Source organism: Schistocerca gregaria, unplaced genomic scaffold (genome assembly GCF_023897955.1).
Source record: "Schistocerca gregaria isolate iqSchGreg1 unplaced genomic scaffold, iqSchGreg1.2 ptg000180l, whole genome shotgun sequence".
Classification (NCBI taxonomy): domain Eukaryota; kingdom Metazoa; phylum Arthropoda; class Insecta; order Orthoptera; family Acrididae; genus Schistocerca; species Schistocerca gregaria.
The window spans coordinates 669861-696627 of NW_026061730.1; the positions used below are offsets into that span (position 1 = coordinate 669861).

General features: G+C 49.0%; 10 non-coding genes across 10 annotated transcripts; all 10 read right to left on the reverse strand.

The window, feature by feature from the left end:
- Positions 1 to 2691: 2691 nt before the first annotated feature.
- On the reverse strand, positions 2692 to 2765 carry Trnaa-agc (transfer RNA alanine (anticodon AGC)). Its single transcript has one exon. It is a non-coding gene; the product is annotated as a tRNA-Ala (tRNA).
- Positions 2766 to 4277: 1512 nt separating this feature from the next.
- On the reverse strand, positions 4278 to 4351 carry Trnaa-agc (transfer RNA alanine (anticodon AGC)). Its single transcript has one exon. It is a non-coding gene; the product is annotated as a tRNA-Ala (tRNA).
- Positions 4352 to 5856: 1505 nt separating this feature from the next.
- On the reverse strand, positions 5857 to 5930 carry Trnaa-agc (transfer RNA alanine (anticodon AGC)). Its single transcript has one exon. It is a non-coding gene; the product is annotated as a tRNA-Ala (tRNA).
- A 1516-nt stretch (positions 5931 to 7446) lies between these two features.
- Trnaa-agc (transfer RNA alanine (anticodon AGC)) lies at positions 7447 to 7520 on the reverse strand. Its single transcript has one exon. It is a non-coding gene; the product is annotated as a tRNA-Ala (tRNA).
- Positions 7521 to 9025: 1505 nt separating this feature from the next.
- On the reverse strand, positions 9026 to 9099 carry Trnaa-agc (transfer RNA alanine (anticodon AGC)). Its single transcript has one exon. It is a non-coding gene; the product is annotated as a tRNA-Ala (tRNA).
- Positions 9100 to 10604: 1505 nt separating this feature from the next.
- Trnaa-agc (transfer RNA alanine (anticodon AGC)) lies at positions 10605 to 10678 on the reverse strand. Its single transcript has one exon. It is a non-coding gene; the product is annotated as a tRNA-Ala (tRNA).
- Positions 10679 to 15341: 4663 nt separating this feature from the next.
- Trnaa-agc (transfer RNA alanine (anticodon AGC)) lies at positions 15342 to 15415 on the reverse strand. The gene has a single exon. It is a non-coding gene; the product is annotated as a tRNA-Ala (tRNA).
- Positions 15416 to 16872: 1457 nt separating this feature from the next.
- Positions 16873 to 16946, reverse strand: Trnaa-agc (transfer RNA alanine (anticodon AGC)). The gene has a single exon. It is a non-coding gene; the product is annotated as a tRNA-Ala (tRNA).
- A 4520-nt stretch (positions 16947 to 21466) lies between these two features.
- On the reverse strand, positions 21467 to 21542 carry Trnaa-agc (transfer RNA alanine (anticodon AGC)). The gene has a single exon. It is a non-coding gene; the product is annotated as a tRNA-Ala (tRNA).
- Positions 21543 to 22997: 1455 nt separating this feature from the next.
- Positions 22998 to 23073, reverse strand: Trnaa-agc (transfer RNA alanine (anticodon AGC)). The gene has a single exon. It is a non-coding gene; the product is annotated as a tRNA-Ala (tRNA).
- Positions 23074 to 26767: the final 3694 nt, after the last annotated feature.

Below are 26767 nucleotides of genomic sequence, written 5' to 3' on the forward strand. Positions count from 1 at the left end.
CGACCAACACTTACCATGCACTGACCACAAAACATGGAGGAGCCGGGGCTTGAACCCGAGACCGTTCACACGCTAAGCGAACGATCTGCCAACTGAGCTACAGCTACACACACGACCAAGCCTGGCTATTCTCCATTATTTGCGACTCTGATGTGCACGGACACGATGGTTGGTTGGTTTGTAGCGGCGAAGGTACCAGAATACAAAGGCGCGGACACGTTCATATACACAAGAGTTCCAAGTAGTTTCGATGCTCTGGTATTACGAATGCAAATTCCGTCTGTTTTGAACGTCTTAAATTGAAAGGGCGGTCACAAATTGGTCCATTTCACTCCTTGTCGACAATCACACAGCACCTGAGGTAACAAGCACATCTCGAGCCCCATTGTGCTCTCCATTGTTCATGCCAACTCAGTGCCTCGCTCTTTGCTACTGTGTAAAACTCTTGTCGTTCAACTGCAAAACACTGGGACACAACAAGTTTCCGCGTCCCCATTGCACTGATCGTACTACGAAACGCTCCCCAAACTTGGCAATCACCCATGCAGATGACTTTTCCGACTTTACACGACGCTCACGCTAGTGACAGCCTTATTTACAGTTCGACGTCGCGCCAAAGCGAATGAGCACATTTCGCCTATGGCTTAGGCCACTCTTCTAGTGTGGCTGCTCTGTGTCTGCAGGCAGCGAGGGGCTGCAAGCTTCCTGTGTTCGCACCGATATCACCTGTGCTTCCTTGTCAGAGACAGACTATCGCAAAACATACAACTCACTCCATGAATTGATTGCAACGGCATCTGTTATCAGCAGTCACAACCAGCAACACCAGTAGCAGCCGACTGACGCAAAGAATGGGAACGTGCAGTGGGATTTACGTGAAATCGGCGCAAGGCAGATCTTTCCGACGTAGGCTTGAGAATCTTATGGGAACATTTGTACTGTTTCTAAATTAAGTGTAGGTGTGGGAGGAGGGTGCTTCCTGCGCACGAATAAAAGCACGCTCGCCAATTGTGGATGCTAATCGTTCGCTTGTATCTGCCTACACACCTCTGCCGGTTGGGAATTATTCCACTTGCATGGCAAGGTGCGGATGTAGGTGTGTTAAAAATTCTGGAGGCGCTGGGTATCGATCCCAGTACCTCTCGCACGCTAAGCGAGCACTCTACCATCTGAGCTAGGCCCACCCCCCCACCGATAACTAATAGTGCTACATACAGTCATATCAACGTTACAGACCCTTGCACTCCCATTATTCCGCAGACAAACACTACTCTCTATGTATCAGTGAGAGTGTCTTTCAGGTTTCGTGCATTCTGTATCGAATCGTAGTTGGCCACATTGAAAGTGGCACGCATAACGTCGAAAATAGAGTTCAGACACCGCTCTGAGTAAGACGAACGTGTTGTCCACCTCTAGACTTCAATGACGTTAAGCCGTGATACCTAAGACAGATCTGCACTCGATGACACCACGATAACAGCCGGTCCTCACACTTACATCTTGCTCTCCTTATGACAGTATACATCATATCAGTCTGTGACGCTGGTTTTGCAACTTCTTGCGTGCGTTTATGTTCGCCGCGATCAACACTTACCATGCACTGACCACAAAACATGGAGGAGCCGGGGCTTGAACCCGAGACCGTTCACACGCTAAGCGAACGATCTGCCAACTGAGCTACAGCTACACACACGACCAAGCCTGGCTATTCTCCATTATTTGCGACTCTGATGTGCACGGACACGATGGTTGGTTGGTTTGTAGCGGCGAAGGTACCAGAATACAAAGGCGCGGACACGTTCATATACACAAGAGTTCCAAGTAGTTTCGATGCTCTGGTATTACGAATGCAAATTCCGTCTGTTTTGAACGTCTTAAATTGAAAGGGCGGTCACAAATTGGTCCATTTCACTCCTTGTCGACAATCACACAGCACCTGAGGTAACAAGCACATCTCGAGCCCCATTGTGCTCTCCATTGTTCATGCCAACTCAGTGCTTAGCTCTTTGCTACTGTGTAAAACTCTTGTCGTCCAACTGCAAAACACTGGGACACAACAAGTTTCCGCGTCCCCATTGCACTGATCGTACTACGAAACGCTCCCCAAACTTGGCAATCACCCATGCAGATGACTTTTCCGACTTTACACGACGCTCACGCTAGTGACAGCCTTATTTACAGTTCGACGTCGCGCCAAAGCGAATGAGCACATTTCGCCTATGGCTTAGGCCGCTCTTCTAGTGTGGCTGCTCTGTGTCTGCAGGCAGCGAGAGGCTGCAAGCTTCCTGTGTTCGCACCTATATCACCTGTGCTTCCTTGTCAGAGACAGACTATCGCAAAACATACAACTCACTCCATGAATTGATTGCTACGGCATCTGTTATCAGCAGTCACAACCAGCAACACCAGTAGCAGCCGACTGACGCAAAGAATGGGAACGTGCAGTGGGATTTACGTGAAATCGGCGCAAGGCAGATCTTTCCTACGTAGGCTTGAGAATCTTATGGGAACATTTTTACTGTTTCTAAATTAAGTGTAGGTGTGGGAGGAGAGTGCTTCCTGCGCACGAATAAAAGCACGCTCGCCAATTGTGGATGCTAATCGTTCGCTTGTATCTGCCTACACACCTCTGCCGGTTGGGAATTATTCCACTTGCATGGCAAGGTGCGCATGTAGGTGTGTTAAAAATTCTGGAGGCGCTGGGTATCGATCCCAGCACCTCTCGCACGCTAAGCGAGCGCTCTACCATCTGAGCTACGCCCACCCCCGATAACTAATAGTGCTATATACAGACATATCAACGTTACAGACCCTTGCACTCCCATTATTCCGCAGACAAACACTACTCTCTATGTATCAGTGAGAGTGTCTTTCAGGTTTCGTGCATTCTGTATCGAATCGTAGTTGGCCACAATGAAAGTGGCACGCATAACGTCGAAAATAGAGTTCAGGCACCGCTCTGAGTAAGACGAACGTGTTGTCCACCTCTAGACTTCAATGACGTTAAGCCGTGATACCTAAGACAGATCTGCACTCGATGACACCACGATAACAGCCGGTCCTCACACTTACATCTTGCTCTCCTTATGACAGTATACATCATATCAGTCTGTGACGCTGGTTTTGCAACTTCTTGCGTGCGTTTATGTTCGCCGAGACCAACACTTACCATGCACTGACCACAAAACATGGAGGAGCCGGGGCTTGAACCCGAGACCGTTCACACGCTAAGCGAACGATCTGCCAACTGAGCTACAGCTACACACACGACCAAGCCTGGCTATTCTCCATTACTTGCGACTCTGATGTGCACGGACACGATGGTTGGTTGGTTTGTAGCGGCGAAGGTACCAGAATACAAAGGCGCGGACACGTTCATATACACAAGAGTTCCAAGTAGTTTCGATGCTCTGGTATTACGAATGCAAATTCCGTCTGTTTTGAACGTCTTAAATTGAAAGGGCGGTACAAATTGGTCCATTTCACTCCTTGTCGACAATCACACAGCACCTGAGGTAACAAGCACATCTCGAGCCCCATTGTGCTCTCCATTGTTCATGCCAACTCAGTGCCTCGCTCTTTGCTACTGTGTAAAACTCTTGTGGTCCAACTGCAAAACACTGGGACACAACAAGTTTCCGCATCTCCATTGCACTGATCGTACTACGAAACGCTCCCCAAACTTGGCAATCACCCATGCAGATGACTTTTCCGACTTTACACGACGCTCACGCAACGCTCTCGCTAGTGACAGCCTTATTTACAGTTCGACGTCGCGCCAAAGCGAATGAGCACATTTCGCCTACGGCTTAGACCGCTCTTCTAGTGTGGCTGCTCTGTGTCTGCAGGCAGCGAGGGGCTGCAAGCTTCCTGTGTTCGCACCTATATCACCTGTGCTTCCTTGTCAGAGACAGACTATCGCAAAACATACAACTCACTCCATGAATTGATTGCTACGGCATCTGTTATCAGCAGTCACAACCAGCAACACCAGTAGCAGCCGACTGCACGCAAAGAATGGGAACGTGCAGTGGGATTTACGTGAAATCGGCGCAAGGCAGATCTTTCCGACGTAGGCTTGAGAATCTTATGGGAACATTTGTACTGTTTCTAAATTAAGTGTAGGTGTGGGAGGAGGGTGCTTCCTGCGCACGAATAAAAGCACGCTCGCCAATTGTGGATGCTAAACGTTCGCTTGTATCTGCCTACACACCTCTGCCGGTTGGGAATTATTCCACTTGCATGGCAAGGTGCGCATGGAGGTGTGTTAAAAATTCTGGAGGCGCTGGGTATCGATCCCAGCACCTCTCGCACGCTAAGCGAGCGCTCTACCATCTGAGCTACGCCCACCCCCCCGATAACTAGTAGTGCTACATACAGTCATATCAACGTCACAGACCCTTGCACTCCCATTATTCCGCAGACAAACACTACTCTCTATGTATCAGTGAGGGTGTCTTTCAGGTTTCGTGCATTCTGTATCGAATCGTAGTTGGCCACAATGAAAGTGGCACGCATAACGTCGAAAATAGAGTTCAGACACCGCTCTGAGTAAGACGAACGTGTTGTCCCTTCTCTAGACTTCAATGACGTTAAGCCGTGATACCTAAGACAGATCTGCACTCGATGACACCACGATAACAGCTGGTCCCCACACTTACATCTTGCTCTCCTTAAGACAGTATACATCATATCAGTCTGTGACGCTGGTTTTGCAACTTCTTGCGTGCGTTTATGTTCGCCGCGACCAACACTTACCATGCACTGACCACAAAACATGGAGGAGCCGGGGCTTGAACCCGAGACCGTTCACACGCTAAGCGAACGATCTGCCAACTGAGCTACAGCTACACACACGACCAAGCCTGGCTATTCTCTATTGTTTGCAACTCTGATGTGCACGGACACGATGGTTGGTTGGTTTGTAGCGGCGAAGGTACCAGAATACAAAGGCGCGGACACGTTCATATACACAAGAGTTCCAAGTAGTTTCGATGCTCTGGTATTACGAATGCAAATTCCGTCTGTTTTGAACGTCTTAAATTGAAAGGGCGGTCACAAATTGGTCCATTTCACTCTTTGTCGACAATCACACAGCACCTGAGGTAACAAGCACATCTCGAGCCCCCTTGTGCTCTCCATTGTTCATGCCAACTCAGTGCCTCGCTCTTTGCTACTGTGTAAAACTCTTGTCGTCCAACTGCAAAACACTGGGACACAACAAGTTTCCGCATCTCCATTGCACTGATCGTACTATGAAACGCTCCCCAAACTTGGCAATCACCCATGCAGATGACTTTTCCGACTTTACGCAACGCTCACGCTAGTGACAGCCTTATTTACAGTTCGACATCGCGCCAAAGCGAATGAGCACATTTCGCCTACGGCTTAGACCGCTCTTCTAGTGTGGCTGCTCTGTGTCTGCAGGCAGCGAGGGGCTGCAAGCTTCCTGTGTTCGCACCTATATCACCTGTGCTTCCTAGTCAGAGACAGACTATCGCAAAACATACAACTCACTCCATGAATTGATTGCTACGGCATCTGTTATCAGCAGTCACAACCAGCAACACCAGTAGCAGCCGACTGCACGCAAAGAATGGGAACGTGCAGTGGGATTTACGTGAAATCGGCGCAAGGCAGATCTTTCCGACGTAGGCTTGAGAATCTTATGGGAACATTTGTACTGTTTCTAAATTAAGTGTAGGTGGGGGAGGAGGGTGCTTCCTGCGCACGAATAAAAGCACGCTCGCCAATTGTGGATGCTAAACGTTCGCTTGTATCTGCCTACACACCTCTGCCGGTTGGGAATTATTCCGCTTGCATGGCAAGGTGCGCATGGAGGTGTGTTAAAAATTCTGGAGGCGCTGGGTATCGATCCCAGTACCTCTCGCACGCTAAGCGAGCGCTCTACCATCTGAGCTACGCCCACCCCCCCGATAACTAGTAGTGCTACATACAGTCATATCAACGTCACAGACCCTTGCACTCCCATTATTCCGCAGACAAACACTACTCTCTATGTATCAGTGAGGTAGTCTTTCAGGTTTCGTGCATTCTGTATCGAATCGTAGTTGGCCACAATGAAAGTGGCACGCATAACGTCGAAAATAGAGTTCAGACACCGCTCTGAGTAAGACGAACGTGTTGTCCCTTCTCTAGACTTCAATGACGTTAAGCCGTGATACCTAAGACAGATCTGCACTCGATGACACCACGATAACAGCCGGTCCCCACACTTACATCTTGCTCTCCTTAAGACAGTATACATCATATCAGTCTGTGACGCTGGTTTTGCAACTTGTTGCGTGCGTTTATGTTCGCCGCGACCAACACTTACCATGCACTGACCACAAAACGTGGAGGAGCCGGGGCTTGAACCCGAGACCGTTCACACGCTAAGCGAACGATCTGCCAACTGAGCTACAGCTACACACACGACCAAGCCTGGCTATTCTCCATTGTTTGCAACTCTGATGTGCACGGACACGATGGTTGGTTGGTTTGTAGCGGCGAAGGTACCAGAATACAAAGGCGCGGACACGTTCATATACACAAGAGTTCCAAGTAGTTTCGATGCTCTGGTATTACGAATGCAAATTCCGTCTGTTTTGAACGTCTTAAATTGAAAGGGCGGTCACAAATTGGTCCATTTCACTCCTTGTCGACAATCACACAGCACCTGAGGTAACAAGCACATCTCGAGCCCCATTGTGCTCTCCATTGTTCATGCCAACTCAGTGCCTCGCTCTTTGCTACTGTGTAAAACTCTTGTCGTCCAACTGCAAAACACTGGGACACAACAAGTTTCCGAATCTCCATTGCACTGATCGTACTATGAAACGCTCCCCAAACTTGGCAATCACCCATGCAGATGACTTTTCCGACTTTACACGACGCTCACGCAACGCTCTCGCTAGTGACAGCCTTATTTACAGTTCGACATCGCGCCAAAGCGAATGAGCACATTTCGCCTACGGCTTAGACCGCTCTTCTAGTGTGGCTGCTCTGTGTCTGCAGGCAGCGAGGGGCTGCAAGCTTCCTGTGTTCGCACCTATATCACCTGTGCTTCCTTGTCAGAGACAGACTATCGCAAAACATACAACTCACTCCATGAATTGATTGCTACGGCATCTGTTATCAGCAGTCACAACCAGCAACACCAGTAGCAGCCGACTGCACGCAAAGAATGGGAACGTGCAGTGGGATTTACGTGAAATCGGCGCAAGGCAGATCTTTCCGACGTAGGCTTGAGAATCTTATGGGAACATTTGTACTGTTTCTAAATTAAGTGTAGGTGGGGGAGGAGGGTGCTTCCTGCGCACTAATAAAAGCACGCTCGCCAATTGTGGATGCTAAACGTTCGCTTGTATCTGCCTACACACCTCTGCCGGTTGGGAATTATTCCACTTGCATGGCAAGGTGCGCATGGAGGTGTGTTAAAAATTCTGGAGGCGCTGGGTATCGATCCCAGTACCTCTCGCACGCTAAGCGAGCGCTCTACCATCTGAGCTACGCCCACCCCCCCGATAACTAGTAGTGCTACATACAGTCATATCAACGTCACAGACCCTTGCACACCCATTATTCCGCAGACAAACACTACTCTCTATGTATCAGTGAGGTAGTCTTTCAGGTTTCGTGCATTCTGTATCGAATCGTAGTTGGCCACAATGAAAGTGGCACGCATAACGTCGAAAATAGAGTTCAGACACCGCTCTGAGTAAGACGAACGTGTTGTCCCTTCTCTAGACTTCAACGACGTTAAGCCGTGATACCTAAGACAGATCTGCACTCGATGACACCACGATAACAGCCGGTCCCCACACTTACATCTTGCTCTCCTTAAGACAGTATACATCATATCAGTCTGTGACGCTGGTTTTGCAACTTGTTGCGTGCGTTTATGTTCGCCGCGACCAACACTTACCATGCACTGACCACAAAACGTGGAGGAGCCGGGGCTTGAACCCGAGACCGTTCACACGCTAAGCGAACGATCTGCCAACTGAGCTACAGCTACACACACGACCAAGCCTGGCTATTCTCCATTGTTTGCAACTCTGATGTGCACGGACACGATGGTTGGTTGGTTTGTAGCGGCGAAGGTACCAGAATACAAAGGCGCGGACACGTTCATATACACAAGAGTTCCAAGTAGTTTCGATGCTCTGGTATTACGAATGCAAATTCCGTCTGTTTTGAACGTCTTAAATTGAAAGGGCGGTCACAAATTGGTCCATTTCACTCCTTGTCGACAATCACACAGCACCTGAGGTAACAAGCACATCTCGAGCCCCATTGTGCTCTCCATTGTTCATGCCAACTCAGTGCCTCGCTCTTTGCTACTGTGTAAAACTCTTGTCGTCCAACTGCAAAACACTGGGACACAACAAGTTTCCGCGTCTCCATTGCACTGATCGTACTACGAATCGCTCCCCAAACTTGGCAATCACCCATGCAGATGACTTTTCCGACTTTACACGACGCTCACGCTAGTGACAGCCTTATTTATAGTTCGACGTCGCGCCAAAGCGAATGAGCACATTTCGCCTACGGCTTAGGCCGCTCTCCTAGTGTGGCTGCTCTGTGTCTGCAGGCAGCGAGGGGCTGCAAGCTTCCTGTGTTCGCACCTATATCACCTGTGCTTCCTTGTCAGAGACAGACTATCGCAAAACATACAACTCACTCCATGAATTGATTGCTACGGCATCTGTTATCAGCAGTCACAACCAGCAACACCAGTAGCAGCCGACTGCAGGCAAAGAATGGGAACGTGCAGTGGGATTTACGTGAAATCGGCGCAAGGCAGATCTTTCCGACGTAGGCCTGAGAATCTTATGGGAACATTTGTACTGTTTCTAAATTAAGTGTAGGTGTGGGAGGAGGGTGCTTCCTGCGCACGAATAAAAGCACGCTCGCCAATTGTGGATGTTAATCGTTCGCTCGTATCTGCCTACACACCTCTGCTGGTTGGGAATTATTCCACTTGCATCGCAAGGTGCGCATGTAGGTGTGTTAAAAATTCTGGAGGCGCTGGGTATCGATCCCAGTACCTCTCGCACGCTAAGCGAGTGCTCTACCATCTGAGCTACGCCCACCCCCCTGTTAACTAGTAGTGCTACATACAGTCATATCAACGTCACAGACCCTTGCACTCCCATTATTCCGCAGACAAACACTACTCTCTATGTATCAGTGAGGGTGTCTTTCAGGTTTCGTGCATTCTGTATCGAATCGTAGTTGGCCACAATGAAAGTGGCACGCATAACGTCGAAAATAGAGTTCAGACATCGCTCTGAGTAAGACGAACGTGTTGTCCACTCTCTAGACTTCAATGACGTTAAGCCGTGATACCTAAGACAGATCTGCACTCGATGACACCACGATAACAGCCGGTCCCCACACTTACATCTTGCTCTCCTTATGACAGTATACATCATATCAGTCTGTGACGCTGGTTTTGCAACTTCTTGCGTGCGTTTATGTTCGCCGCGACCAACACTTACCATGTAGTGACCACAAAACATGGAGGAGCCGGGGCTTGAACCCGAGACCGTTCACACGCTAAGCGAACGATCTGTCAACTGAGCTACAGCTACACACACGACCAAGCCTGGCTATTCTCCATTCTTTGCGACTCTGATGTGCACGGACACGATGGTTGGTTGGTTTGTAGCGGCGAAGGTACCAGAATACAAAGGCGCGGACACGTTCATATACACAAGAGTTCCAAGTAGTTTCGATGCTCTGGTATTACGAATGCAAATTCCGTCTGTTTTGAACGTCTTAAATTGAAAGGGCGGTCACAAATTGGTCCATTTCACTCCTTGTCGACAATCACACAGCACCTGAGGTAACAAGCACATCTCGAGCCCCATTGTGCTCTCCATTGTTCATGCCAACTCAGTGCCTCGCTCTTTGCTACTGTGTAAAACTCTTGTCGTCCAACTGCAAAACACTGGGACACAACAAGTTTCCGCGTCTCCATTGCACTGATCGTACTACGAATCGCTCCCCAAACTTGGCAATCACCCATGCAGATGACTTTTCCGACTTTACACGACGCTCACGCTAGTGACAGCCTTATTTATAGTTCGACGTCGCGCCAAAGCGAATGAGCACATTTCGCCTACGGCTTAGGCCGCTCTCCTAGTGTGGCTGCTCTGTGTCTGCAGGCAGCGAGGGGCTGCAAGCTTCCTGTGTTCGCACCTATATCACCTGTGCTTCCTTGTCAGAGACAGACTATCGCAAAACATACAACTCACTCCATGAATTGATTGCTACGGCATCCGTTATCAGCAGTCACAACCAGCAACACCAGTAGCAGCCGACTGCACGCAAAGAATGGGAACGTGCAGTGGGATTTACGTGAAATCGGCGCAAGGCAGATCTTTCCGACGTAGGCCTGAGAATCTTATGGGAACATTTGTACTGTTTCTAAATTAAGTATAGGTGTGGGAGGAGGGTGCTTCCTGCGCACGAATAAAAGCACGCTCGCCTATTGTGGATGTTAATCGTTCGCTCGTATCTGCCTACACACCTCTGCTGGTTGGGAATTATTCCACTTGCATCGCAAGGTGCGCATGTAGGTGTGTTAAAAATTCTGGAGGCGCTGGGTATCGATCCCAGTACCTCTCGCACGCTAAGCGAGCGCTCTACCATCTGAGCTACGCCCACCCCCCTGTTAACTGGTAGTGCTACATACAGTCATATCAACGTCACAGACCCTTGCACTCCCATTATTCCGCAGACAAACACTACTCTCTATGTATCAGTGAGGGTGTCTTTCAGGTTTCGTGCATTCTGTATCGAATCGTAGTTGGCCACAATGAAAGTGGCACGCATAACGTCGAAAATAGAGTTCAGACATCGCTCTGAGTAAGACGAACGTGTTGTCCACTCTCTAGACTTCAATGACGTTAAGCCGTGATACCTAAGACAGATCTGCACTCGATGACACCACGATAACAGCCGGTCCCCACACTTACATCTTGCTCTCCTTATGACAGTATACATCATATCAGTCTGTGACGCTGGTTTTGCAACTTCTTGCGTGCGTTTATGTTCGCCGCGACCAACACTTACCATGTACTGACCACAAAACATGGAGGAGCCGGGGCTTGAACCCGAGACCGTTCACACGCTAAGCGAACGATCTGTCAACTGAGCTACAGCTACACACACGACCAAGCCTGGCTATTCTCCATTGTTTGCGACTCTGATGTGCACGGACACGATGGTTGGTTGGTTTGTAGCGGCGAAGGTACCAGAATACAAAGGCGCGGACACGTTCATATACACAAGAGTTCCAAGTAGTTTCGATGCTCTGGTATTACGAATGCAAATTCCGTCTGTTTTGAACGTCTTAAATTGAAAGGGCGGTCACAAATTGGTCCATTTCACTCCTTGTCGACAATCACACAGCACCTGAGGTAACAAGCACATCTCGAGCCCCATTGTGCTCTCCATTGTTCATGCCAACTCAGTGCCTCGCTCTTTGCTACTGTGTAAAACTCTTGTCGTCCAACTGCAAAACACTGGGACACAACAAGTTTCCGCGTCTCCATTGCACTGATCGTACTACGAATCGCTCCCCAAACTTGGCAATCACCCATGCAGATGACTTTTCCGACTTTACACGACGCTCACGCTAGTGACAGCCTTATTTATAGTTCGACGTCGCGCCAAAGCGAATGAGCACATTTCGCCTACGGCTTAGGCCGCTCTCCTAGTGTGGCTGCTCTGTGTCTGCAGGCAGCGAGGGGCTGCAAGCTTCCTGTGTTCGCACCTATATCACCTGTGCTTCCTTGTCAGAGACAGACTATCGCAAAACATACAACTCACTCCATGAATTGATTGCTACGGCATCTGTTATCAGCAGTCACAACCAGCAACACCAGTAGCAGCCGACTGCAGGCAAAGAATGGGAACGTGCAGTGGGATTTACGTGAAATCGGCGCAAGGCAGATCTTTCCGACGTAGGCCTGAGAATCTTATGGGAACATTTGTACTGTTTCTAAATTAAGTGTAGAAGTGGGAGGAGGGTGCTTCCTGCGCACGAATAAAAGCACGATCGCCAATTGTGGATGTTAATCGTTCGCTCGTATCTGCCTACACACCTCTGCTGGTTGGGAATTATTCCACTTGCATGGCAAGGTGCGCATGTAGGTGTGTTAAAAATTCTGGAGGCGCTGGGTATCGATCCCAGTATCTCTCGCACGCCAACCGAGCGCTCTACCATCTGAGCTACGCCCACCCCCCTGTTAACTAGTAGTGCTACATACAGACATATCAACGTCACAGACCCTTGCACTCCCATTATTCCGCAGACAAACACTACTCTCTATGTATCAGTGAGGGTGTCTTTCAGGTTTCGTGCATTCTGTATCGAATCGTAGTTGGCCACAATGAAAGTGGCACGCATAACGTCGAAAATAGAGTTCAGACATCGCTCTGAGTAAGACGAACGTGTTGTCCACTCTCTAGACTTCAATGACGTTAAGCCGTGATACCTAAGACAGATCTGCACTCGATGACACCACGATAACAGCCGGTCCCCACACTTACATCTTGCTCTCCTTATGACAGTATACATCATATCAGTCTGTGACGCTGGTTTTGCAACTTCTTGCGTGCGTTTATGTTCGCCGCGACCAACACTTACCATGTACTGACCACAAAACATGGAAGAGCCGGGGCTTGAACCCGAGACCGTTCACACGCTAAGCGAACGATCTGTCAACTGAGCTACAGCTACACACACGACCAAGCCTGGCTATTCTCCATTCTTTGCGACTCTGATGTGCACGGACACGATGGTTGGTTGGTTTGTAGCGGCGAAGGTACCAGAATACAAAGGCGCGGACACGTTCATATACACAAGAGTTCCAAGTAGTTTCGATGCTCTGGTATTACGAATGCAAATTCCGTCTGTTTTGAACGTCTTCAATTGAAAGGGCGGTCACAAATTGGTCCATTTCACTCCTTGTCGACAATCACACAGCACCTGAGGTAACAAGCACATCTCGAGCCCCATTGTGCTCTCCATTGTTCATGCCAACTCAGTGCCTCGCTCTTTGCTACTGTGTAAAACTCTTGTCGTCCAACTGCAAAACACTGGGACACAACAAGTTTCCGCGTCTCCATTGCACTGATCGTACTACGAATCGCTCCCCAAACTTGGCAATCACCCATGCAGATGACTTTTCCGACTTTACACGACGCTCACGCTAGTGACAGCTTTATTTATAGTTCGACGTCGCGCCAAAGCGAATGAGCACATTTCGCCTACGGCTTAGGCCGCTCTCCTAGTGTGGCTGCTCTGTGTCTGCAGGCAGCGAGGGGCTGCAAGCTTCCTGTGTTCGCACCTATATCACCTGTGCTTCCTTGTCAGAGACAGACTATCGCAAAACATACAACTCACTCCATGAATTGATTGCTACGGCATCTGTTATCAGCAGTCACAACCAGCAACACCAGTAGCAGCCGACTGCAGGCAAAGAATGGGAACGTGCAGTGGGATTTACGTGAAATCGGCGCAAGGCAGATCTTTCCTACGTAGGCATGAGAATCTTATGGGAACATTTGTACTGTTTCTAAATTAAGTGTAGGTGTGGGAGGAGGGTGCTTCCTGCGTACGAATAAAGGCACGCTCGCCAATTGTGGATGTTAATCGTTCGCTCGTATCTGCCTACACACCTCTGCTGGTTGGGAATTATTCCACTTGCATGGCAAGGTGCGCATGTAGGTGTGTTAAAAATTCTGGAGGCGCTGGGTATCGATCCCAGTATCTCTCGCACGCTAAGCGAGCGCTCTACCATCTGAGCTACGCCCACGCCCCTGTTAACTAGTAGTGGTACATATAGTCATATCAACGTCACAGACCCTTGCACTCCCATTATTCCGCAGACAAACACTACTCTCTATGTATCAGTGAGGGTGTCTTTCAGGTTTCGTGCATTCTGTATCGAATCGTAGTTGGCCACAATGAAAGTGGCACGCATAACGTCGAAAATAGAGTTCAGACATCGCTCTGAGTAAGACGAACGTGTTGTCCACTCTCTAGACTTCAATGACGTTAAGCCGTGATACCTAAGACAGATCTGCACTCGATGACACCACGATAACAGCCGGTCCCCACACTTACATCTTGCTCTCCTTATGACAGTATACATCATATCAGTCTGTGACGCTGGTTTTGCAACTTCTTGCGTGCGTTTATGTTCGCCGCGACCAACACTTACCATGTACTGACCACAAAACATGGAAGAGCCGGGGCTTGAACCCGAGACCGTTCACACGCTAAGCGAACGATCTGTCAACTGAGCTACAGCTACACACACGACCAAGCCTGGCTATTCTCCATTCTTTGCGACTCTGATGTGCACGGACACGATGGTTGGTTGGTTTGTAGCGGCGAAGGTACCAGAATACAAAGGCGCGGACACGTTCATATACACAAGAGTTCCAAGTAGTTTCGATGCTCTGGTATTACGAATGCAAATTCCGTCTGTTTTGAACGTCTTAAATTGAAAGGGCGGTCACAAATTGGTCCATTTCACTCCTTGTCGACAATCACACAGCACCTGAGGTAACAAGCACATCTCGAGCCCCATTGTGCTCTCCATTGTTCATGCCAACTCAGTGCCTCGCTCTTTGCTACTGTGTAAAACTCTTGTCGTCCAACTGCAAAACACTGGGACACAACAAGTTTCCGCGTCTCCATTGCACTGATCGTACTACGAATCGCTCCCCAAACTTGGCAATCACCCATGCAGATGACTTTTCCGACTTTACACGACGCTCACGCTAGTGACAGCCTTATTTATAGTTCGACGTCGCGCCAAAGCGAATGAGCACATTTCGCCTACGGCTTAGGCCGCTCTCCTAGTGTGGCTGCTCTGTGTCTGCAGGCAGCGAGGGGCTGCAAGCTTCCTGTGTTCGCACCTATATCACCTGTGCTTCCTTGTCAGAGACAGACTATCGCAAAACATACAACTCACTCCATGAATTGATTGCTACGGCATCTGTTATCAGCAGTCACAACCAGCAACACCAGTAGCAGCCGACTGCAGGCAAAGAATGGGAACGTGCAGTGGGATTTACGTGAAATCGGCGCAAGGCAGATCTTTCCGACGTAGGCCTGAGAATCTTATGGGAACATTTGTACTGTTTCTAAATTAAGTGTAGGTGTGGGAGGAGGGTGCTTCCTGCGCACGAATAAAAGCACGCTCGCCAATTGTGGATGTTAATCGTTCGCTCGTATCTGCCTACACACCTCTGCTGGTTGGGAATTATTCCACTTGCATGGCAAGGTGCGCATGTAGGTGTGTTAAAACTTCTGGAGGCGCTGGGTATCGATCCCAGTACCTCTCGCACGCTAAGCGAGCGCTCTACCATCTGAGCTACGCCCACCCCCCTGTTAACTAGTAGTGCTACATACAGTCATATCAACGTCACAGACCCTTGCTCTCCCATTATTCCGCAGACAAACACTACTCTCTATGTATCAGTGAGGGTGTCTTTCAGGTTTCGTGCATTCTGTATCGAATCGTAGTTGGCCACAATGAAAGTGGCACGCATAACGTCGAAAATAGAGTTCAGACATCGCTCTGAGTAAGACGAACGTGTTGTCCACTCTCTAGACTTCAATGACGTTAAGCCGTGATACCTAAGACAGATCTGCACTCGATGACACCACGATAACAGCCGGTCCCCACACTTACATCTTGCTCTCCTTATGACAGTATACATCATATCAGTCTGTGACGCTGGCTTTGCAACTTCTTCCGTGCGTTTATGTTCGCCGCGACCAACACTTACCATGTACTGACCACAAAACATGGAGGAGCCGGGGCTTGAACCCGAGACCGTTCACACGCTAAGCGAACGATCTGTCAACTGAGCTACAGCTACACACACGACCAAGCCTGGCTATTCTCCATTCTTTGCGACTCTGATGTGCACGGACACGATGGTTGGTTGGTTTGTAGCGGCGAAGGTACCAGAATACAAAGGCGCGGACACGTTCATATACACAAGAGTTCCAAGTAGTTTCGATGCTCTGGTATTACGAATGCAAATTCCGTCTGTTTTGAACGTCTTAAATTGAAAGGGCGGTCACAAATTGGTCCATTTCACTCCTTGTCGACAATCACACAGCACCTGAGGTAACAAGCACATCTCGAGCCCCATTGTGCTCTCCATTGTTCATGCCAACTCAGTGCCTCGCTCTTTGCTACTGTGTAAAACTCTTGTCGTCCAACTGCAAAACACTGGGACACAACAAGTTTCCGCGTCTCCATTGCACTGATCGTACTACGAATCGCTCCCCAAACTTGGCAATCACCCATGCAGATGACTTTTCCGACTTTACACGACGCTCACGCTAGTGACAGCCTTATTTATAGTTCGACGTCGCGCCAAAGCGAATGAGCACATTTCGCCTACGGCTTAGGCCGCTCTCCTAGTGTGGCTGCTCTGTGTCTGCAGGCAGCGAGGGGCTGCAAGCTTCCTGTGTTCGCACCTATATCACCTGTGCTTCCTTGTCAGAGACAGACTATCGCAAAACATACAACTCGCTCCATGAATTGATTGCTACGGCATCTGTTATCAGCAGTCACAACCAGCAACATCAGTAGCAGCCGACTGCAGGCAAAGAATGGGAACGTGCAGTGGGATTTACGTGAAATCGGCGCAAGGCAGATCTTTCCGACGTAGGCCTGAGAATCTTATGGGAACATTTGTACTGTTTCTAAATTAAGTGTAGGTGTGGGAGGAGGGTGCTTCCTGCGCACGAATAAAAGCACGCTCGCCAATTGGGAATTATTCCACTTGCATGGCAAGGTGCGCATGTAGGTGTGTTAAAAATTCTGGAGGCGCTGGGTATCGATCCCAGTACCTCTCGCACGCTAAGCGAGCGCTCTACCATCTGAGCTACGCCCACCCCCCCGTTAACTAGTAGTGCTACATACAGTCATATCAACGTCACAGACCCTTGCACTCCCATTATTCCGCAGACAAACACTACTCTCTATGTATCAGTGAGGGTGTCTTTCAGGTTTCGTGCATTCTGTATCGAATCGTAGTTGGCCACAATGAAAGTGGCACGCATAACGTTGAAAATAGAGTTCAGACACCGCTCTGAGTAAGACGAACGTGTTGTCCACTCTCTAGACTTCAATGACGTTAAGCCGTGATACCTAAGACAGATCTGCACTCGATGACACCACGATAAAAGCCGGTCCTCACACTTACATCTTGCTCTCCTTATGACAGTATACATCATATCAGTCTGTGACGCTGGTTTTGCAACTTCTTGCGTGCGTTTATGTTCGCCGCGACCAACACTTACCATGCACTGACCACAAAACATGGAGTAGCCGGGGCTTGAACCCGAGACCGTTCACACGCTAAGCGAACGATCTGTCAACTGAGCTACAGCTACACACACAATCAAGCCTGGCTATTCTCCATTCTTTGCGACTCTGATGTGCACGGACACGATGGTTGGTTGGTTTGTAGCGGCGAAGGTACCAGAATACAAAGGCGCGGACACGTTCATATACACAATTGTTCCAAGTAGTTTCGATGCTCTGGTATTACGAATGCAAATTCCGTCTGTTTTGAACGTCTTAAATTGAAAGGGCGGTCACAAATTGGTCCATTTCACTCCTTGTCGACAATCACACAGCACCTGAGGTAACAAGCACATCTCGAGCCCCATTGTGCTCTCCATTGTTCATGCCAACTCAGTGCCTCGCTCTTTGCTACTGTGTAAAACTCTTGTCGTCCAACTGCAAAACACTGGGACACAACAAGTTTCCGCGTCTCCATTGCACTGATCGTACTACGAATCGCTCCCCAAACTTGGCAATCACCCATGCAGATGACTTTTCCGACTTTACACGACGCTCACGCTAGTGACAGCCTTATTTATAGTTCGACGTCGCGCCAAAGCGAATGAGCACATTTCGCCTACGGCTTAGGCCGCTCTCCTAGTGTGGCTGCTCTGTGTCTGCAGGCAGCGAGGGGCTGCAAGCTTCCTGTGTTCGCACCTATATCACCTGTGCTTCCTTGTCAGAGACAGACTATCGCAAAACATACAACTCACTCCATGAATTGATTGCTACGGCATCTGTTATCAGCAGTCACAACCAGCAACACCAGTAGCAGCCGACTGCAGGCAAAGAATGGGAACGTGCAGTGGGATTTACGTGAAATCGGCGCAAGGCAGATCTTTCCGACGTAGGCTTGAGAATCTTATGGGAACATTTGTACTGTTTCTAAATTAAGTGTAGGTGTGGGAGGAGGGTGCTTCCTGCGCACGAATAAAAGCACGCTCGCCAATTGGGAATTATTCCACTTTCATGGCAAGGTGCGCATGTAGGTGTGTTAAAAATTCTGGAGGCGCTGGGTATCGATCCCAGTACCTCTCGCACGCTAAGAGAGCGCTCTACCATCTGAGCTACGCCCATCCCCCCGTTAACTAGTAGTGCTACATACAGTCATATCAACGTCACAGACCCTTGCACTCCCATTATTCCGCAGACAAACAATACTCTCTATGTATCAGTGAGGGTGTCTTTCAGGTTTCGTGCATTCTGTATCGAATCGTAGTTGGCCACAATGAAAGTGGCACGCATAACGTCGAAAATAGAGTTCAGACATCGCTCTGAGTAAGACGAACGTGTTGTCCACTCTCTAGACTTCAATGACGTTAAGCCGTGATACCTAAGACAGATCTGCACTCGATGACACCACGATAACAGCCGGTCCCCACACTTACATCTTGCTCTCCTTATGACAGTATACATCATATCAGTCTGTGACGCTGGTTTTGCAACTTCTTCCGTGCGTTTATGTTCGCCGCGACCAACACTTACCATGAACTGACCACAAAACATGGAGGAGCCGGGGCTTGAACCCGAGACCGTTCACACGCTAAGCGAACGATCTGTCAACTGAGCTACAGCTACACACACGACCAAGCCTGGCTATTCTCCATTCTTTGCGACTCTGATGTGCACGGACACGATGGTTGGTTGGTTTGTAGCGGCGAAGGTACCAGAATACAAAGGCGCGGACACGTTCATATACACAAGAGTTCCAAGTAGTTTCGATGCTCTGGTATTACGAATGCAAATTCCGTCTGTTTTGAACGTCTTAAATTGAAAGGGCGGTCACAAATTGGTCCATTTCACTCCTTGTCGACAATCACACAGCACCTGAGGTAACAAGCACATCTCGAGCCCCATTGTGCTCTCCATTGTTCATGCCAACTCAGTGCCTCGCTCTTTGCTACTGTGTAAAACTCTTGTCGTCCAACTGCAAAACACTGGGACACAACAAGTTTCCGCGTCTCCATTGCACTGATCGTACTACGAATCGCTCCCCAAACTTGGCAATCACCCATGCAGATGACTTTTCCGACTTTACACGACGCTCACGCTAGTGACAGCCTTATTTACAGTTCGACGTCGCGCCAAAGCGAATGAGCACATTTCGCCTACGGCTTAGGCCGCTCTCCTAGTGTGGCTGCTCTGTGTCTGCAGGCAGCGAGGGGCTGCAAGATTCCTGTGTTCGCACCTATATCACCTGTGCTTCCTTGTCAGAGACAGACTATCGCAAAACATACAACTCGCTCCATGAATTGATTGCTACGGCATCTGTTATCAGCAGTCACAACCAGCAACATCAGTAGCAGCCGACTGCAGGCAAAGAATGGGAACGTGCAGTGGGATTTACGTGAAATCGGCGCAAGGCGGATCTTTCCGACGTAGGCCTGAGAATCTTATGGGAACATTTGTACTGTTTCTAAATTAAGTGTAGGTGTGGGAGGAGGGTGCTTCCTGCGCACGAATAAAAGCACGCTCGCCAATTGGGAATTATTCCACTAGCATGGCAAGGTGCCCATGTAGGTGTGTTAAAAATTCTGGAGGCGCTGGGTATCGATCCCAGTACCTCTCGCACGCTAAGTGAGCGCTATATCATCTGAGCTACGCCCACCCCCACCCGATAGCTAGTAGTGCTACATACAGTCATATCAACGTCACAGACCCTTGCACTCCCATTATTCCGCAGACAAACACTACTCTCTATGTATCAGTGAGGGTGTCTTTCAGGTTTCGTGCATTCTGTATCGAATCGTAGTTGGCCACAATGAAAGTGGCACGCATAACGTCGAAAATAGAGTTCAGACAACGCTCTGAGTAAGACGAACGTGTTGTCCACTCTCTAGACTTCAATGACGTTAAGCCGTGATACCTAAGACAGATCTGCACTCGATGACACCACGATAACAGCCGGTCCCCACACTTACATCTTGCTCTCCTTATGACAGTATACATCATATCAGTCTGTGACGCTGGTTTTGCAACTTCTTGCGTGCGTTTATGTTCGCCGCGACCAACACTTACCATGTACTGACCACAAAACATGGAGGAGCCGGGGCTTGAACCCGAGACCGTTCACACGCTAAGCGAACGATCTGTCAACTGAGCTACAGCTACACACACGACCAAGCCTGGCTATTCTCCATTCTTTGCGACTCTGATGTGCACGGACACGATGGTTGGTTGGTTTGTAGCGGCGAAGGTACCAGAATACAAAGACGCGGACACGTTCATATACACAAGAGTTCCAAGTAGTTTCGATGCTCTGGTATTACGAATGCAAATTCCGTCTGTTTTGAACGTCTTAAATTAAAAGGGCGGTCACAAATTGGTCAATTTCACTCCTTGTCGACAATCACACAGCACCTGAGGTAACAAGCACATTCGAGCCCCATTGTGCTCTCCATTGTTCAAGCCAACTCAGTGCCTCGCTCTTTGCTACTGTGTAAAACTCTTGTCGTCCAACTGCAAAACACTGGGACACAACAAGTTTCCGCGTCTCCATTGCACTGATCGTACTACGAATCGCTCCCCAAACTTGGCAATCACCCATGCAGATGACTTTTCCGACTTTACACGACGCTCACGCTGGTGACAGCCTTATTTATAGTTCGACGTCGCGCCAAAGCGAATGAGCACATTTCGCCTACGGCTTAGGCCGCTCTCCTAGTGTGGCTGCTCTGTGTCTGCAGGCAGCGAGGGGCTGCAAGCTTCCTGTGTTCGCACCTATATCACCTGTGCTTCCTTGTCAGAGACAGACTATCGCAAAACATACAACTCACTCCATGAATTGATTGCTACGGCATCTGTTATCAGCAGTCACAACCAGCAACACCAGTAGCAGCCGACTGCAGGCAAAGAATGGGAACGTGCAGTGGGATTTACGTGAAATCGGCGCAAGGCAGATCTTTCCGACGTAGGCCTGAGAATCTTATGGGAACATTTGTACTGTTTCTAAATTAAGTGTAGGTGTGAGAGGAGGGTGCTTCCTGCGCACGAATAAAAGCACGCTCGCCAATTGGGAATTATTCCACTTGCATGGCAAGGTGCGCATGTAGGTGTGTTAAAAATTCTGGAGGCGCTGGGTATCGATCCCAGTACCTCTCGCACGCTAAGCGAGCGCTCTACCATCTGAGCTACGCACACCCCCCCGTTAACTAGTAGTGCTACATACAGTCATATCAACGTCACAGACCCTTGCACTCCCATTATTCCGCAGACAAACACTACTCTCTATGTATCAGTGAGGGTGTCTTTCAGGTTTCGTGCATTCTGTATCGAATCGTAGTTCGCCACAATGAAAGTGGCACGCATAACGTCGAAAATAGAGTTCAGACACCGCTCTGAGTAAGACGAACGTGTTGTCCACTCTCTAGACTTCAATGACGTTAAGCCGTGATACCTAAGACGGATCTGCACTCGATGACACCACGATAACAGCCGGTCCCCACACTTACATCTTGCTCTCCTTATGACAGTATACATCATATCAGTCTGTGACGCTGGTTTTGCAACTTCTTGCGTGCGTTTATGTTCGCCGCGACCAACACTTACCATGTACTGACCACAAAACATGGAGGAGCCGGGGCTTGAACCCGAGACCGTTCACACGCTAAGCGAACGATCTGTCAACTGAGCTACAGCTACACACACGAGCAAGCCTGGCTATTCTCCATTCTTTGCGACTCTGATGTGCACGGACACGATGGTTGGTTGGTTTGTAGCGGCGAAGGTACCAGAATACAAAGGCGCGGACACGTTCATATACACAATTGTTCCAAGTAGTTTCGATGCTCTGGTATTACGAATGCAAATTCCGTCTGTTTTGAACGTCTTAAATTGAAAGGGCGGTCACAAATTGGTCCATTTCACTCCTTGTCGACAATCACACAGCACCTGAGGTAACAAGCACATCTCGAGCCCCATTGTGCTCTCCATTGTTCATGCCAACTCAGTGCCTCGCTCTTTGCTACTGTGTAAAACTCTTGTCGTCCAACTGCAAAACACTGGGACACAACAAGTTTCCGCGTCTCCATTGCACTGATCGTACTACGAATCGCTCCCCAAACTTGGCAATCACCCATGCAGATGACTTTTCCGACTTTACACGACGCTCACGCTAGTGACAGCCTTATTTATAGTTCGACGTCGCGCCAAAGCGAATGAGCACATTTCGCCTACGGCTTAGGCCGCTCTCCTAGTGTGGCTGCTCTGTGTCTGCAGGCAGCGAGGGGCTGCAAGCTTCCTGTGTTCGCACCTATATCACCTGTGCTTCCTTGTCAGAGACAGACTATCGCAAAACATACAACTCACTCCATGAATTGATTGCTACGGCATCTGTTATCAGCAGTCACAACCAGCAACACCAGTAGCAGCCGACTGCAGGCAAAGAATGGGAACGTGCACTGGGATTTACGTGAAATCGGCGCAAGGCAGATCTTTCCGACGTAGGCTTGAGAATCTTATGGGAACATTTGTACTGTTTCTAAATTAAGTGTAGGTGTGGGAGGAGGGTGCTTCCTGCGCACGAATAAAAGCACGCTCGCCAATTGGGAATTATTCCACTTGCATGGCAAGGTGCGCATGTAGGTGTGTTAAAAATTCTGGAGGCGCTGGGTATCGATCCCAGTACCTCTCGCACGCTAAGCGAGCGCTCTACCATCTGAGCTACGCACACCCCCCCGTTAACTAGTAGTGCTACATACAGTCATATCAACGTCACAGACCCTTGCACTCCCATTATTCCGCAGACAAACACTACTCTCTATGTATCAGTGAGGGTGTCTTTCAGGTTTCGTGCATTCTGTATCGAATCGTAGTTGGCCACAATGAAAGTGGCACGCATAACGTCGAAAATAGAGTTCAGACACCGCTCTGAGTAAGACGAACGTGTTGTCCACTCTCTAGACTTCAATGACGTTAAGCCGTGATACCTAAGACGGATCTGCACTCGATGACACCACGATAACAGCCGGTCCCCACACTTACATCTTGCTCTCCTTATGACAGTATACATCATATCAGTCTGTGACGCTGGTTTTGCAACTTCTTGCGTGCGTTTATGTTCGCCGCGACCAACACTTACCATGTACTGACCACAAAACATGGAGGAGCCGGGGCTTGAACCCGAGACCGTTCACACGCTAAGCGAACGATCTGTCAACTGAGCTACAGCTACACACACGACCAAGCCTGGCTATTCTCCATTCTTTGCGACTCTGATGTGCACGGACACGATGGTTGGTTTTTTGTAGCGGCGAAGGTACCAGAATACAAAGGCGCGGACACGTTCATATACACAATTGTTCCAAGTAGTTTCGATACTCTGGTATTACGAATGCAAATTCCGTCTGTTTTGAACGTCTTAAATTGAAAGGGCGGTCACAAATTGGTCCATTTCACTCCTTGTCGACAATCACACAGCACCTGAGGTAACAAGCACATCTCGAGCCCCATTGTGCTCTCCATTGTTCATGCCAACTCAGTGCCTCGCTCTTTGCTACTGTGTAAAACTCTTGTCGTCCAACTGCAAAACACTGGGACACAACAAGTTTCCGCGTCTCCATTGCACTGATAGTACTACGAATCGCTCCCCAAACTTGGCAATCACCCATGCAGATGACTTTTCCGACTTTACACGACGCTCACGCTGGTGACAGCCTTATTTATAGTTCGACGTCGCGCCAAAGCGAATGAGCACATTTCGCCTACGGCTTAGGCCGCTCTCCTAGTGTGGCTGCTCTGTGTCTGCAGGCAGCGAGGGGCTGCAAGCTTCCTGTGTTCGCACCTATATCACCTGTGCTTCCTTGTCAGAGACAGACTATCGCAAAACATACAACTCACTCCATGAATTGATTGCTACGGCATCTGTTATCAGCAGTCACAACCAGCAACACCAGTAGCAGCCGACTGCAGGCAAAGAATGGGAACGTGCAGTGGGATTTACGTGAAATCGGCGCAAGGCAGATCTTTCCGACGTAGGCTTGAGAATCTTATGGGAACATTTGTACTGTTTCTAAATTAAGTGTAGGTGTGGGAGGAGGGTGCTTCCTGCGCACGAATAAAAGCACGCTCGCCAATTGGGAATTATTCCACTTGCATGGCAAGGTGCGCATGTAGGTGTGTTAAAAATTCTGGAGGCGCTGGGTATCGATCCCAGTACCTCTCGCACGCTAAGAGAGCGCTCTACCATCTGAGCTACGCCCATGCCCCCGTTAACTAGTAGTGCTACATACAGTCATATCAACGTCACAGACCCTTGCACTCCCATTATTCCGCAGACAAACAATACTCTCTATGTATCAGTGAGGGTGTCTTTCAGGTTTCGTGCATTCTGTATCGAATCGTAGTTGGCCACAATGAAAGTGGCACGCATAACGTCGAAAATAGAGTTCAGACATCGCTCTGAGTAAGACGAACGTGTTGTCCACTCTCTAGACTTCAATGACGTTAAGCCGTGATACCTAAGACAGATCTGCACTCGATGACACCACGATAACAGCCGGTCCCCACACTTACATCTTGCTCTCCTTATGACAGTATACATCATATCAGTCTGTGACGCTGGTTTTGCAACTTCTTGCGTGCGTTTATGTTCGCCGCGACCAACACTTACCATGTACTGACCACAAAACATGGAAGAGCCGGGGCTTGAACCCGAGACCGTTCACACGCTAAGCGAACGATCTGTCAACTGAGCTACAGCTACACACACGACCAAGCCTGGCTATTCTAAATTCTTTGCGACTCTGATGTGCACGGACACGATGGTTGGTTGGTTTGTAGCGGCGAAGGTACCAGAATACAAAGGCGCGGACACGTTCATATACACAAGAGTTCCAAGTAGTTTCGATGCTCTGGTATTACGAATGCAAATTCCGTCTGTTTTGAACGTCTTCAATTGAAAGGGCGGTCACAAATTGGTCCATTTCACTCCTTGTCGACAATCACACAGCACCTGAGGTAACAAGCACATCTCGAGCCCCATTGTGCTCTCCATTGTTCATGCCAACTCAGTGCCTCGCTCTTTGCTACTGTGTAAAACTCTTGTCGTCCAACTGCAAAACACTGGGACACAACAAGTTTCCGCGTCTCCATTGCACTGATCGTACTACGAATCGCTCCCCAAACTTGGCAATCACCCATGCAGATGACTTTTCCGACTTTACACGACGCTCACGCTAGTGACAGCCTTATTTATAGTTCGACGTCGCGCCAAAGCGAATGAGCACATTTCGCCTACGGCTTAGGCCGCTCTCCTAGTGTGGCTGCTCTGTGTCTGCAGGCAGCGAGGGGCTGCAAGCTTCCTGTGTTCGCACCTATATCACCTGTGCTTCCTTGTCAGAGACAGACTATCGCAAAACATACAACTCACTCCATGAATTGATTGCTACGGCATCTGTTATCAGCAGTCACAACCAGCAACACCAGTAGCAGCCGACTGCAGGCAAAGAATGGGAACGTGCAGTGGGATTTACGTGAAATCGGCGCAAGGCAGATCTTTCCGACGTAGGCCTGAGAATCTTATGGGAACATTTGTACTGTTTCTAAATTAAGTGTAGGTGTGGGAGGAGGGTGCTTCCTGCGTACGAATAAAAGCACGCTCGCCAATTGTGGATGTTAATCGTTCGCTCGTATCTGCCTACACACCTCTGCTGGTTGGGAATTATTCCACTTGCATGGCAAGGTGCGCATGTAGGTGTGTTAAAAATTCTGGAGGCGCTGGGTATCGATCCCAGTATCTCTCGCACGCTAAGCGAGCGCTCTACCATCTGAGCTACGCCCACGCCCCTGTTAACTAGTAGTGCTACATATAGTCATATCAACGTCACAGACCCTTGCACTCCCATTATTCCGCAGACAAACACTACTCTCTATGTATCAGTGAGGGTGTCTTTCAGGTTTCGTGCATTCTGTATCGAATCGTAGTTGGCCACAATGAAAGTGGCACGCATAACGTCGAAAATAGAGTTCAGACATCGCTCTGAGTAAGACGAACGTGTTGTCCACTCTCTAGACTTCAATGACGTTAAGCCGTGATACCTAAGACAGATCTGCACTCGATGACACCACGATAACAGCCGGTCCCCACACTTACATCTTGCTCTCCTTATGACAGTATACATCATATCAGTCTGTGACGCTGGTTTTGCAACTTCTTGCGTGCGTTTATGTTCGCCGCGACCAACACTTACCATGTACTGACCACAAAACATGGAAGAGCCGGGGCTTGAACCCGAGACCGTTCACACGCTAAGCGAACGATCTGTCAACTGAGCTACAGCTACACACACGACCAAGCCTGGCTATTCTCCATTCTTTGCGACTCTGATGTGCACGGACACGATGGTTGGTTGGTTTGTAGCGGCGAAGGT